This window comes from Cryptomeria japonica, chromosome 3 (assembly GCF_030272615.1).
Source record: "Cryptomeria japonica chromosome 3, Sugi_1.0, whole genome shotgun sequence".
NCBI classification, from domain to species: domain Eukaryota; kingdom Viridiplantae; phylum Streptophyta; class Pinopsida; order Cupressales; family Cupressaceae; genus Cryptomeria; species Cryptomeria japonica.
The window spans coordinates 482,028,363-482,045,323 of record NC_081407.1 but is presented as its reverse complement, the minus strand read 5'-3'; positions in this window follow the sequence as shown (position 1 = coordinate 482,045,323).

Here is a 16,961-nt window from a genome sequence, read left to right as displayed (position 1 = left end):
TCAACAAGCTAGTGATTCAAACATCTTAAGTGCAAAAATCAACATCATTATCAGTTTCTCATCAAGATATATCAAATCCTCTATCATGAAACTTTATCAATCCACCTTTTGTTCATTATCTTGGATATATCATTCCTATTTTCAACCTAGGTTATATCAAAATCAGAATTGCACTCACATTGGAATCAAGCAAACTTGTAAACTATCATATGCTTAAATGAATTTTAAATATCGCCTTAAGAAAAGAAAGCCCAGTTATAAAGCTACTTAGAAAAGAATAAGATTCTTGTATATCAATCGCAAGATCTTGTTAAAATATAGGACACTCCTACACCGTTTTCGTCACTATTTACTTGGCTGCGGGACAAAATTTGATGCTGAAATTTTGCAAGGATGTGCTTTTCAACAAAGAGACGCTTTATTACAACGAACCAACAACAGTGGTAAAATCAACAAAGCATACCTTCCTAAACCAATAATCACCTCTTGAGTTGTTTTTAACGTCAAAACTTTAGAAAAAAATTCGAAGCAATCACATGCCAGTTTGGACTAGAGCTCAATACAAACAATTCAGAAAACAACAAAAACAAATGGAAGAAGAAGATAATTCAACGTTCCAAACTTTTGGGTATACGGTTGTTGATGAAGAAGCAGTCAATAACACCATTAGAGACCTTGAGCAAGATTTCAAATTTGATAGACTAATAGAAAAATTATTAGCGAAGAAAAAAGAAAAATATATTTTAATGCTGGCAAAATCAAGAGCTAAATTGCCACAAGACTTTAACATAGAAGGCTTGAAACAAGATGCAGAGACGAGTAACACTCAAAACACAAATGATCCAAATAATGAGGATATAAACAAAAAAAAGCCATGAAGAAACAAGGGGAGATAAAACAAGAAAAGAACATGATGACACAAGAACAGAGCGTTGTGATAGAGGAACTTATGAAGAGACAAGGAGAAACTGTATGGATAATCCTTTGTTAAAACTCACTCCACAAATACAAAATCTACAACAACAAATACAAGATATGCAGAATGGAACGAGTTCCAAGAAGTATTCATTGGAAGATATTTGCATGTATCCTTTTGACAAAAGTTTGAATATGATGCCATTTCCACAGCATTGCGAAATCCCTAAATATGATAAATACGATGGGAAATTTGATCCTCAAAATCACATTAGGGAATTTTGTACTGAGTATGGAATTTGCACATGATGAAACTTTTGTATTGCGTCTATTTCCTAGGAGTTTAAATGGACAATCGATGGAATGGCTCTCAAGATTACCATCTGGAATCAAATCTTTTGAAGAACTCATGAATAGATTTATTTCAAAATGCTCCTACAACGTAAGAAATGAGATAATAATGTTGGATTTATGCAATGTTAAGAAAAAGAATGGTGAATCTTTCATGATCTTCTTACAGCGATGGAAACAAATGTTTAATAGGTATCCAAGAGATGTACCTGATCAAGAAAAAATGGACATATTCATTGATAATCTTATCAATGAAATGAGTTGTCATCTAAAAATGTAATGTCTTCCTTCTTTTGCCAAGATGATTGAGAATGGTCTAAACATAGAAGATGCAATGGTAAAGAAAGGAGAGCTAAAGCTTTACAATAATTCCTACAATAACAATCACAACAACCACAACAACAACAACAACAACAATGACAAACCCAAATTCTAGTCAAAGAATAGGAATCTCATCAATGGAGGAAATGATGACAATAATGCTACAAAACAACAACCAATCTTTAATCTATCAAGTCAAATCCCAAACAATAACAATCAAGAAAAATAATAAATCCAAGTCTTTCTTCTCTAATTCTTGCAGGAAATTCACAAACATTGGAGAACCCTTGGAATCAACTTTGAAAAGTTTTCTTGCTAATAAACTGATTATTTTACCAGAAGCAAGAAGTTATGAACCACAAGTCAAACCTAATTGGTGGAACAACAATCATTTTTGATATTACCATCAAAACAAAGGACACCAAACTAATGATTGTCAAAGATTGAAGCACCTTATCCAAGATTTAATCGGTAATGGAACTATCACAGTGGATAGTCATAAGACAAACGAATCATGTCTAGCCTTCAAAAATCCACTTATAAATTATGAAAAAGGTGAACAATATAAATCAAAAGATGACAAAGGAAAAGCCAAAGTGAACTACACTTATACATATGATGATGTGGTAAATGTCATCATCGTTAAAGATAACACACCTTCATAACCAATCAATGTTATTACAAGAAGCAAAGTGAAGGTTATATTTCTGAGTATAACAAATGAATCAACATCCACTTCATGACAATATAACTTAGTGGAACAATTGCAAAGAATACCCGCTCAAATATCAATTTTAGAGCTTCTCAAACTTTCACGTATGCATAACGAAATTTTGGAAAAATCTCTAACGGAAATAACAGTTTCAAAAGACCTAGATGTAGATCAATTCCAAAACATGGTGGGACACCTTATATCCCCTCATTGCTTATCATTTTTTGAAAATGATGACACATCCTTGCAACATCCTCACAATTCTCCCTTACATGTTGAAGTCACCATTCACAAAACTCGTGTCAAACGCTTACTCATAGATGGTGGAGCTAGCTTAAATATTTGTGCATTAAGTTTAATAAAGGCTTTGGGATATTCATAAAATGCAGTAGATCCAAAGAAGAAAATAACCATTAAGGCTTATGATGAAGAAGAGCGTTCTTCTAAAGGAACTGTGGTGTTACCAATACAAATAGGACCTGTGGAAAGAAATACATTATGCCAGGTTTTAGATTTGAATCTCTCTTACAACATGCAAGAAGTTCCTTCTACATATAACCAATGTGTAAAGCTTCCACATGAGGGACAAGAAGTCACTATAATTGCAAACTCTAGCCAATATTGCAATAATCTGAAGCCAACACAAGATACAAGAGTTCCGCATAACAGAGAATCAGTATATCCTACCAAAGAAATTCAAGAAAAGTTATGGGAAACCTTTGAGAAAAAGCTCAAATTAAATGATGAAGGAATGGGAAAATATTCCTTACATAGCTTGCCACTTTCACCTAAATCGTATGGAAAGCCTACAAACATTCAACCACGGATCTCAAAAAAATAAAAAGAAATGTTTAATGGAGCATTTTTTAGAGTTGGGACACTTGCAGAAGAAACTGAAGACAAGGACATTCTTGGTTGGTTGTACAGAGATGAAAATGAAACTATAGAAACAACTACAAAACTCAATATTTCCATAGAGCAATATGGCAATGGTTATAAGATCATGCAAAAAATGGGATATGAAGGAAAAGGAGCAATTGGTAAGCAACAAGAAGGTATTTCAGAACCTATTTGTCCTCACTTGCAATCTAAAGAAGATAAATTAGGACTTGGATATCCAAAATCAAATCAAAAGCAACATAATTATCAACAACCAAAGTGGAGAAAGAAAGCAGTCCCTAAAGAAGAACCATGGCAAGAAAAGCTACACCAAGTAGCAGAAATAGTAGCCAATAAGCAAAAAACAAGAAGAATATGAGAAACAACACGAACTTGCAATCAAAAGAGAAGAAGAATCTTGTAAACAAGTTCAAACAATACGAGCAAGTGCTAAATCTGAGAAAGGTATTCCAGAAGCAGTGAAAGAAGAGATTGCCGAAATCAGAGAACTTTTTGCACCATACAATATTCATGTATGGTATAGTGGTGTAATCTTAGACAATGGTTCAGAGACAAATTCAAATGACTATGAATGGGGTTCAGATCTATCATCTAGTGTATCAAGTAAATAAAAGAATGAAGAGAAAGTAGCTATGACAAATGAAGACTTGTCTTTTACAAAACAAAGGATAGAGTTAGAAAGAAGACAAGAAGAACTCAGAATTCAGAGAAAAGAGGCATATACAAGACAACAAAAGAAAGAGGATGAAAAAGAAAAAGAAGTAACACCACAAGAAACACAAATTGATCAAGTATCAGGAAATATCATATTTCTATCAAATGATGAGCAAGACGTACCAAGGTATGGAAGAACCATGGAAGAACTAATAGATAGTCAAGCAGGATTGACTATTAGTCCATAAGAAGCTGAGTTCGAGAGAAGACATAAGATAGCAAAAGAATCCTCTATGTCATGTACACAAGTATGTCAACTTCAAAATACAAATGAATCTATTGAAATTAATCAAGAAGGAACTTGCAGTGTTAAAGATGTGTGTGTTGATATAATCCATACGTTTGAGGGACAAATGTCGGATGAAGAGTCACTTGAGTGTGAACCACAAAATACCAATACTGATTTTGTTAGAACTGATTGGAGAACACTTGGGAGAGACTATCTTCAAGGGTGATCTATCTATCACATTACCTACTCTATGCCAAATTATGACTATTATGTCATGAACCTTGAAGCACCTAACAATGATGATGACTATGACTTACCTCTTCTTCATCCAGAACTAATTGATTGGGATAACCTAGAAAACCCTAAATTGGATGTATTTTCCAATGACCATGAATTAACTGTGTATCTTAATGTTGTCGAACCCATAACACCTAAGATATCTTCCATCGCAGAACCAAGTAATGTTTCTTGCAATCAGGAGAATGCAAAACTTTCTAATCACAAAATTGAAATAAAACAAGGAAAAAGAACTAGTGCTGAAAACCATTTCATGGAAACACTAGAGCAATCAAGAGGAAAAATAAAGGACGTATCTGACAGTGAAAACCTCTTTGAGGCACAAGAAGATGGAAAAATTGACATCCTCCCTGCATATTTTTAGGAGAGATCTGCTATTCTAATAGAGCCAATAGAAGCAATAAACATTGGCACACCAAAGGATCCCAACATGCTTCATCCCGCTACATCATTATGAGATGAAGAGAGGAAATAATACATAGAATTCTTCAGACAAGACAGATAATTTTTTATTGGTTCTATGCAGACATGGCAGGACTAGATCTCGATCTTATCATGCGTCATCTCAATGTAGATATAAAGGCAAAGCCAGTTAAGCAAAAGCAAAGGAAAATGCATCCACACATCGCTCTTCTTGTAAAAGTTGAGCTAAAGAAACTATTAGATGTGGGTTTCATAAGATCTGTTGCCTATCCAGAATGGGTTTCAAGCATTGTGCCAGTGTCAAAGCCAGATAAAAGCATAAGAGTTTGCACTGATTTCAGAGATTTGAACAAGGCTTGTCCGAAAGATGATTTCACACTACCCAACATTGATATAATTTTGGACTTATCAGCAAGACATGAGATGTTTTCATTAATTGATGGATTCTTAGGATACGATCAAATAAGAATTGCCCCTGAAGATCAAGAAAAGACAGCATTCACCTATGCATGGGGTACTTACTGCTGGAATGATATGCATTTGGGCTTAAGAATGCAGGAGCAACTTATCAAAGAGCTATGACAACAGTTTTTCCTGATATGATGCATACATTTATGGAAGATTATGTAGATGATATACTTGCAAAATCCCATACAAGGAAAGAACATTTGAACATCTTGGGCAAGATCTTTGATAGGCTTGAACAATATGAGTTAAGATTAAATCCAAAGAAATGTGCATTTTGAGTAACCTTTGGAAAAATTCTTGGATACATTATATCAGCTCATGGAATTGAAGTAGATCCAAAAAAGGTCAAAGATATCATGGAAGTGGAGTCACCTAGGAGCATAAGTCAATTGTGTTCTCTACAAGGGAGATTGCAATCAATCAGATGATTTGTCTCTCAATTAGCAGATAGATGGTATCCATTCATATCTCATGAATCCTCCAGTACTTGTATCACCAATCAAAGGGAAACCATTGTTACTTTATATCTCAGCGACAAATGTATCATTAGGAGATCTTTTAGCATAGCATGATGAAGAAGGTAAAGAAAGAACAGTCTATTACATCAGTAGAACACTTGTCGGCTATGAATTGAACTATACATATGTAGAGAAGACATGCCTAGTAGTTGTATTCGCAACTCAGAAACTATGACATTATATGCTGACTCATTCTATGAAACTAGTAGCAAAAATAGATCCACTAAAGTATTTGCTGAACAAGTCAACTTTGATAGGCAGAATGGAAAAATGGGTTATGGTACTAAGTGAGTTTGATATAGAATATGTTGATCAAAAATCTATCAAAGGATAGGTCATTGCTGATCAATTAGTTGAAGCACCCTTACAAGATGACATACCATTGCACATTGAATTTCCTGATGCATACATTCTGACAATAAGTACAAAATTTTGGGAGTTGTAATTTGATGGTTCCTATACACAATATGGATCAGGTGTAGGAATTTTGTTCATCACACCTCAGGGACACACAATTCCAAAATCATATAGACTACGGTTTCCATGCACAAACAATATTGCAGAATATGAAGCATTGACTATTGGGCTCAAAATGGCTATTGAATGGAACATTAAGGAATTACATGTCTATGGTGATTCACAACTTATCATCAACCAAATAAATGATGATTATCATACTAAGGATGACAATCTCATTCCCTACAAATAATTGGTAGAAGAGTTTGAATAACACTTTGAAGAAGTATCATTCACTTGAATCCCAAGAAATGAGAATAAAGTAGCAGATACAATGGCTACAATAGCATCTCTCTTGCAGAATCAACAATGTTACGATTTCCTGGTGGAAGATGTCCTAACCCCTACCATTCAATCCCAGCATACCCACATGATTTTCCATATATCTAGAACCGAGCAATCCTTATACGGCCAGACTTATCAATACTTAAAAGAGAATATCCTTCCTCCTGACCTATCCCGTAATCAGAGAAGAAATTTTATCCGTCAATCATCCCGCTATACTATTATTGTTGATACCTTATATAGGCGAGGTTTAGATAGCACTCAATTGAGATGTCTTGAACAAGAGGAATCTGAGAAAGTTCTTAATGAAGTTCACGCAGGTATTTGTGGCACACACTCAAGTGGATTAACACTGGCTAAGAAACTTCTTCGTATGGGTTACTATTGTCCTATTATGGAGAGAGATTCATTCACATATGCCAAGAAATTCAAACAATGCCAGATCCATGGGAATCTCATCCATGCACCAGCACAAGAGTTGCATCCTATGACAGGATCATGGCTATTTTCTCAATGGGGCCTTGATTTGGTGGGTAAGATAAATCCTTCATCCTCTAATGGACATAAGTTCATTTTGACTGCTATTGAATATTTCACTAAATGGATTGAAGCAATACCTTTGATGAACGTGACAAGAAAACAAATATCATCATTCATCTTGAATTACATAATTGTCGCTATGGAGTCCCTATGACCATTATCACTAATAATGGATGACCATTTAAGAATCAAGATGTGAAGGAACTATGTGAGTGATTCCATATCCAACATAGGTTTTCTAAACCATATTATCCACATGGAAGTGGTCAAGTTGAGGCATCAAACAAGACTATCTTGATAATCCTGAAGAAAACAGTCAATGAAGCTAGAAAAGACTGGCACATTCAGCTAAATCCTGCTCTTTGGGCATACCGAACCAGCATCCGCACACCAACGGGGGCAACTCCATATTGCTTAGTCTATGGATCAGAAGCCATATTACCAATAGAAGTAGAGATACCTTCTCTACGAGTTTCCTTGAAAGGTCTTATACCTGAAGAAGAACAACGAGTCTCTAGACTTCAAGAACTTGAGCTGATTCAGGAACGTCGTCAAAATGCAACAGATCATTTCAAGGCATATCAACAGAGAATGGCAAGAAGTTATAATCACAGAGGCAAGCCACGTATTTTTCAGATTGGAGATATAGTTCTAAGGGAGAATCTGAGAAATCAACAAGACTGAGAAAAGAAGGGTAAATTTGAACCAAATTGGTTAGGTCCATTTGTCATACTAGCAGCATATGGCTCAGGAGCATACAAGTTATCTACTCCTGAAGGTGATTGGTTTGATGAACCTATCAATTCCATCCATCTCAAGAAATTCTATGCTTGAGATATAAAGTCCTAAAAAAAAATCAGTAAAAAGCATATAAAGTCCTGAAGAAATCAGTAAAAATTAGAAAAGCAAAAAATCCCTAAAAAGCATAAAACAGTAAAAAAAAAAAAATTTAAAATCAAAATATGAAAAAAAATGCAATAAATTTAGATAGTGAAAACCTGATAAACAGGCGCTATCTAAAAATAAAGTGAGTCCTTCCATCTATGAGATCGCTTTAGGCACCTATCCACTCAATCCCAATCGCATCTATCGCTTCCATCTATCCTAGCTCATCCATTTCGTCTTTCACATCAATTGCTTTGAACCATTAGCAGGAAATATGCAGCTTACCAACAATTATCAATCTTTGACATACTTAGCGTAGTCACTATCTTGGATTTTATCAATCAATCTGCATTTTATCCCACCATGGTTTGGATCTTGATCAATTCATACATCTATAACAAAGTTTTGTTTCCGTTCGGGGCAAAATCCTAAATCCTTTTGCTAAGGTGATCTTTTGAATCTTTGAAAATCCAAAACATTCGGAAAACTTAGAAAAACCAAAAACACCTAGGGTTTTGAAACAGATAACGAGCAACAAAGCAATGAAGGTCAAGGCCTTTTATGACAACTGAATCATGAAACTCGTGAGACAAAGATTCAACCAGCAAGTAATAAAATATTACCAATGATCATTCATCGAGATGATTATATCAATTAATGACCATGAGAACATGTGAATGACATACAAGATTCAGTGTTTATATCCTGATTTTATTGCTAATCATGTACTCTATGCGACTCAAGGATGTCCATGACTAGAGAAGCTATGATGGGGCATGATTATTTTCTTTGATTGTTGTTTTTGGTTTATCTCTTATTAAGGTATATACTTGTCTAAGGATATGATCGACAAAAGATCAAGGAGGACGTTCCAAGTCATGCATGAAAGGGGATAATCCTTGTCTGTTCTGCAAGAAATAGTCAGGTCAACTTGATTCATTATATCAAGTTGCTTGTATAAACTTGCTATATCAAAATACATGTAAGAAATACTCAAGTCAGCTTGAATCATTATGTCAAGTTGCTTGTATTTTCTTACAACATTATAAAGCTCAATGATGAAATCAAGCATTGTTATAAGACAGCATATGAAGAATCGAAGTATCATTTTAGTTAGATCATTTTATATTAGATCATTATTCATCTTCATTATAAGGATTCATTGTCAGTTGCATTATAAGCATTTTATTCCATTCAGAGATCAACAGTCATAAATAAAGATTGAGTATACTTGGACAAACAAACAAACAAAAAAATTGCATTGTAGGTGCATTCATCTTTAGAATCATTTAAATTATCATCATTCATTTCATTTAGTTGCATTTCAATCATTCTATTAGTTTTCATTCCATTAAGTGCATTTCATAATCATGTAGTATATCATCATTATTATTTGCATTCGGATCATTATCATTGTACTTCTTTTTATCCATTAAGATCATTTAGTTTCATCTTTGCACTTAGAATCATTATAATCATTATAAGCATTACATATAAGAATCATAAACATTCATATCGATCATTTGCATTTCAAAATCATTATATGCATACACATCAAAAATATATAAAAATCAAAATTCATAAGCATTCCCATATAGATCATTGCATTTGCATCATTTAAGTTAGTTATCATCATTGTATCATCATATAGAACATCATCATCATGAAAACAAAGGAAGGAAAAGATCATCATCATCATGAAAATAAAAGGAAAGAAAATATCATCATCCATATAATCAATGCATATAGATCATCATCATATAGAGTAACATGCATAATAAAAGATCATCATATAGAGTCCATGTCTCCATATAGATCATCATAAAACAATAAAATTTCCAAGTATACAATGATATCAGATCATTAATACAACTGCCTCATCAATATAAATCAAGTCAAGGTTGTCATGTGCCACTACCACCTGACTCTATCCGCCTCTATGGCTATGGGCAAGAAGATCCTCCAAATGCCTGTCCCACACGATCGCCACTCCTTTGACGAGGTCCCATGACTCCACTATTGCTAGTATCCATCCTCACAGTTTTATGATAGCTACCTGCCCTCTGGCTCTCTGTGACTAATTTCTCATATAATCATCGCTAGTGTGTTGTCTCCTTCCCGACCCAAAATAGTGCTCTAACGGTATCAGCTGAAAGAGTGCTAGATCCAACCTGTTGAATGTGATCAAGAAGACCCTGAGTATCTTGTTGTCTCCTAACACCCCTGTCTCTCTCAGTCACGAGTGTCTGCACCTGTTCTCCAAGCTGATCTATCTGTGCTCTGAGACTATCCAAAGTATCCTGCTAAGGAACATGATCCTGAATTCCCTCATGTCCACCTAATAGAATCTCAGCCCGAGTAGCTCTCAAAACCCATCATCTAATGAGAGGAACATGATCCTCTGAATCCTCCTCCTCTCCACCATGAGTTGCATTAACACTAGGGTCTGGCTAAATGTGACCAAAATCAATGCCTCTCTCGCAACCCCCATCCAGTCCAATGCTCTTGCCTCCTCCTGTAGAGGGTAATCCTCTCACTGATCTCATACCTGTCCTACCAGTGTCCCTCCCAATCCATCCTGCGTTTCTCCCACCCATGGTAAGTGGTCTCCCAATCCTTCCAACCGGTCCAAAAGGTCCTCCACAGACTCTCAATCGACCTCCTCTATGTTCGGGTCTCCTACCGCCTCCATCTCCTCCCTCATCTCCCTCACCTCCGACCTCTTCAAAAGCTCTCATCTTCATCTCTGTCTCCTAATGATGGGATCATCTGAATCATCCTCCTCATCTTCTGAGCTAGGAGGAGGGTCTGTTGGATCAGTAATATGAGGAAAAGGGTGTGTAAGCATGTACTGAGCATAATCCATAGTCACACCAGGATCTAGAATGTGTAATCTCAAATCATAAGCCACCCTAGGAGTAGCTAGAAACTCTGTGCGTGCTATCTCAAAAGACAAAGAAGGTCCCCAATCTCGCCTATCCTTGTACCGTCATGCATATATAGTGATACCAATAAGCATGTGATGAATGATACCAAACTATCTCAAAATACGACTCATCAATTGTCCCTCAATAATGTATGGATTACGACCAATGAGATATCTACTCTGCAGAATATATGGTAATGTTCATGCATCATCCATCCATGTCTCATAGTCGATATAGGGTCTCCAAATGATGTTGTCTAGTGAATCCAAAACCCAATGCCAATACTCCATCTTATCCAGCTTATGCTAAGTAAGGATACCTGCATATAAATAGACATATGGCTACCACTCACCACAACCTCTATGATGGATAGGCCGAATAATAGCAATGTGCTCCCAGCACTAGATCTGTAAAAGTGTGCATCCTGTAGACAGACTAGCACTATCATCGAAAACAACCTGATGAAGATCATGATACAAATGAACAAGCATGCAAACACCACACGCATATCGAGTCTGATACTGTATCATGCTCTGAAGAATCTCACCCCAACCAACAGCAAAACGTCAATATCTCCTGTCTGGACAAATGAATCAACCAATCAAACCTGCAAGAATCACTGGGAGAGTCTCGTAGTACATGATCATATCCTCCCATCAGATCTCTCCTCTGGAAATGCTCTCATCACCAAATATGGCTCTACAAGCCTCTGTCCCTCCACAATCCTGAAAATCATAATGGAGTAGGTCCTCAAAGGCCTTTCATTGTAAATCCCTTAACCAAGTAGCTCAACATCTGAGTGTTAAATCCTCTTGCAAGGTTTATCCTAATGGGTCAAAGCTCCTAACAAGGCTCATCATCTAAATCCCTTAACCGGGTGACTCCTAACAGGTTCTACTCCTAACAGGGCTTCTTTGTAAGCTTCTAATCGGGCTAGGCTCCTAATAGGGCGCATTTCAAAAGAGTGCACAATTTTTGTGGGTACCAATTCCCACCGTGGTTTTTCCCTGTTTGGGTTTCCACATGAAAATCATGGTGTTCATATGGTGAATGTTTTTATGTGATGTTATGTTCTACTTTCAGTTTATGCATGTTGATGAACACTTAATGAGCAATTTTGATAAATTTGTTTAAAAATTGGCTATCAGTGATTATCGGTAATGGTAAAGAGTTTATTACTGGTTTATGATTGATAGGTGAATTTTTGTAAGTTCAAGTTTTAAGTTTGAAATTATTGTTAATACTGATTCACCCCCCTCTCAGTATTAACTAGATCCTCTAAGGTTAACAATTGGTATTAGAGCATTGGTCCTCTATGTGCAGAAAGCTTAACAGCTTGAGGGAAAGATCCTGAAGAAAGATGATGAAGAAGGAGGGTCCCAAGTTTACCAAGGACAACTACCGGATATGGAAAGACCGGATGAAGATATACATTAAAGGATCGAGCGCTCAGTATTGGAATCATGTGGTAACCAAGTATGTTGCTCCTACTACCAGCCCCTTGACACCGGATGAGCTTAAAGAACAACAAGAAAATATTCAAGCCTTGGAAGCAATTGTAAGTGTAGTCACATGAATCTGTCCATTTTAATTAAATGAATATTTGCTATTTATTTGATTAAAAACCCACTAGCCATCAATTAATTAAATTAACATTTAATTAATTTCATCTTCAAAACATTCTCCTATTAATTAAATAAATTATTCAATTTATTTTAATTCATTCATTAAACCAAATTCACAATCAATTAAATGAATAAATATTATTTATTTAATTTAATCCCCTTTTCTTCTTTTAAATAAATTAAATAAAACATCTACAAATGCAAGTTGCAACCACAAATTGAAATAAATCATATTTTCCCTCACCCACCAAACCCACTTGCAATCCTAACCCCCTTCTAGATTCTTCTAAACCCTTCCTAATTAACCTAATCCATCCCCTAATTATTGTCACATTTCTAAGCAACTTGGAGTCACTTCTCAAAGACTTCAAAGTCTTTGAAAATCATTAAATGCTTTGTGTTCAACAAATTAACCTCTAAAGTCTTCCAAACCACTTATGGCTCTTACATGACCATTTATGGTTAACCCCTAACTCAACCCTCATGTGACTCATGTGTCTCCTCAAGCATTTATTGCTTTGACCATGGTTATCCCTTTTACCTTTGCACAAGATTTTATCCATTGGATAAAAGCTTTATTATTTGAATAAAGAATTTATTCACCCAACCAAACCTTGACCTTAACTCCCAAGTTAACTCTAAGGTCATGTCAACCATTTAATGCTTATTCCCTCTCCTCTCAACCCCTCTCATGTTGACACTTGTCATCCTAGGATTGGTTTGAAAGCCCTCACATGGATTGAATATCATTCAATCCTGACCCTTGTTGAGATTACTCAATCTCAACCATCCATTGCTCCATTTTTCTTATAAATGGAGCTCATTTCTTCATACTCCAGATCCTTAAAACTTGTATGCATCTAAGTTATAGAGAATTTTAGAGAGAATTTTAGCATAATTAGTCATATTCACTCTTTTGGTTGAAATTAACAAATAGCATTTAGATAACTCATCTTTCTTTGGTTAATAAGCTTGCGTTTGCATACTTTTCATAATCATCTACAATCTTGAACCTCCATAAGGCATCCATAGTGCAAAAAGTTGCTGAGAGCTACACTAATTTGGAACTTGGAGAGGAGAGGAACAAGGGAGAAGGAGCTAAGAGCATGGGAGAAGACATTTGGAGATGCCTTGTTGTATTTACTTCCATAGTTAAATATTTTATCATGTTTTTAGTGTCTCTTTTGGTATGCCTGCTTAGACTTGTTTTTCGTTGATTAACACTAACGTTTGTCTTTGTTTCTTGTGTTTTTGTGTGTTATACAACCACAAGCTTTTGTCTAACATTGTCCATTTTGCAGAGCATCAGTAAGTACTTTATCTGATTCTGAGTATATAGATGTTCATGGATTAGAAACTGCATTTGAGGTATGGGAGAAATTAGAATTGATTTATGGAGGAGATGAACATGTTCAAAGAGCAAAAGAAGAAAGTTTAAGAGGAAAATTTGATGATATGAAAATGGTTGATGGTGAGAACATTGCACAATATGGTCAAAGGATTAAAGAAGTTGTAGGTGGTATTAAGAGTGTTGGAGGTAAGATTGATGATGATATTGTTGTTAGTAAAATGCTAGAACTCTCCTACCACAATATGCTATTAGAGTTTCTACAATTCAAGAACTGAGATCTATTTCTAAAGATAAAGTCACTATTGATTCTCTTATTGTAAAGTTGATTGCATTTGAGTTAAACAACTTTGATAATAGTGTTTCAAAACCATTTGAATCTTCTTTTAAAGCTTCTATAATCGGTACATTTGTTATGAAAGGAAAGGATATTTGTCATAATCATGACTACAGGTCTAGTCATGGCGGTAGTAGAGGTGAGGATGATAATGAAGATCGTCTGATGGAACTCAAGGCACTATTGGCTAAAAGATTTATGAGAGGCACTCGTAAGTATAAAGGTAAATTACCCTTGAAGTGTTTTTCCTGCAATAAGATTGGGCACATTGCTGCAAATTGTCTTAACGATGATAAAAAGGAAAAGTTCAAAAAATTTAAAGGAAAAGGACATAAACATTGCTATGTTGCAGTTGATGAAGGAGTAACTGATGAAGAATCAGAAGAAGATGACAATGAGGAGATAGTGTTTATTGTTGTGAACGAAATTTGAGTGATGAAAAGGCATTGGTGTCTCACATGGATAGCATTGATGAATGGATAATAGATAGTGGTTGCTCACACCACATGACTGGTGATAGAAACAAGTTCTTATCTCTTGAAGAATTTGATGGCGATGTGGTAAGGTTTGGTAACAACTCATCCTGCATACTTCAAGGTAAAGGAACTATTTCTCTAAATGGAAAAAGTAATGCAGATGATGTCTTTTGGGTTGATGGATTAAAACATAACCTTTTGAGTGTTGGTCAATTAAATGATAATGGATATCTTCTAGAATTTAAAAGTGGAGTGTGCAGGATTCTTGGAAGTAATGGAGAATTGATTGCTACTGGAAAGCAGACAAGAGGTAATTGTATACACATAAAAATGGCTATGAGCAATTAAATAAATATTTTATATTTATTTAATAATTATTATTCTATTAAATAGTTAATTTGAAAAGATTAATTTATTTAATTCATTTGAAGTCTTTCTATTAATTAATTTAATTGAAATATTTTATTAATTTATTTATTTATCCTTTTCCTCTTATCAATTAATTAAATATCTAATATTTAATGGTTATTCTTCTATCCTATAGTCTCAAATATTACACAATTTCTTAAATTATTTAATTCATTTCCAACTCACCTTCCATCTCCACTTCATCTTTCCTTTGCCAACTCATCCATCATGTGGCTAAATTAATTCAACAAAATTAAAATAAATAAAATATTTATTAGCCACTTATCTCCAACTTCCAAAATAAATGAAATATTGTGTACGTACACATATTTCTTAACCTTCTTCTATATTCTCTCCAACATTCCCACATCTTAGGAAGGACTTGAGTCCACTTGTCCTGTCATGCCTAAATCTTCTCCGACCATCCCTAGATTCCCTCAGTCAACAATCCATTCAATGTGAGATGAGTGACACTTGTCTTCTCCTTTCCCCTTTCTCTCAACCTTCACCTTTGCTCACAGCCATCCAAATCTGCAGATCTGATCATGATCATTGATCCAAGACACATCATCTTATCCTCTCAAAAGTCTATAGAAGTAGGAGTTTGAGTTGAGAAAGAGTTAGTCTTCAAGTTAAGAATTTGAGAAAACTTATGCATCTATGAGTTTTTATCTTGAAGCACTTGGCAATTTAGCATTTCTCATTTAGTTTTAAATCATTTGTATTGCACATCATAGTATCAGTTAACTATCAGTTATCATTACATTCTTCATATGCCATCTTGTAAGCTATCAGTGCTTGTCTGAGAGAAAAATCATCTGCAAGCAGGAACAGTGGAGTTAGGACAGAATGAGACTTAAATCATGAAGGTAATAATAGTGTTTTTATTTTATATCAATTTCATGTATTTTCATTGGTTGAGTTTGGATTTATTGTAGCATTTCCTTTGTATTTTGTGAAACTAATATGTTGTCGGTAGTATTATGATGATGAAATTCAAGTCGACACAGTAATATATTTCATCTGAATACTAATGTGAATAGTTTTTGGGTGGCAAAGATTGAAGACAATTGGTTATGGCACAAAAGGTTTTGTCATGTGAATTTTGACAATTTGATAAAGGTTAGGAAATCAAGTATTGTGAGAGGTTTTCCCTAGCTTGTTAAACTGAATAATGTGTTATGTAAGGATTGTCAGATGGGTAAGATGACTTCTATATCTTTTAAGAGTAAGTCTTTCTCTTCAACAAATATTCTAGATTTCGTTCATACTGATCTTTGTGGTCCTATGAGGACTAGGAGCTATTTTGGTGATAGATATTTCATGATTTTCACTAATGATTTTTCCAAGATGGTGTGGGTAACTTTTCTAAGAGAAAATTCTGAGGCATTCAGTAAATTCAAAGCATTCAAAGCTTTAGTTGAGAAAGAAACCGGGAAAAATTTGGAATGCTTTAGATATGAACGAGGAGGAGAATTTACTTCTGATGAGTTTGTGAAGTTTTGTGATGAACAAGGAATCAAGAGGTAGATGTCAGCTCCTAGAAATCCACAACAGAATGGGATAGAAGAGAGAATGAATAGAACAATTGTTGAAGCTGCTAGAACCATGTTGATTCAAGGTGAAGTACCGAAAATGTTTTGGAGAGAAGCAGTTAGCACTGTTGTTTACACTTTGAATCGGGTACTTGTCAAGAGAGGTAATAACTAAACACCTTATGAATTATGGCATGGCAAGACTCCTAATGTAAGTTACTTTAAATTTTT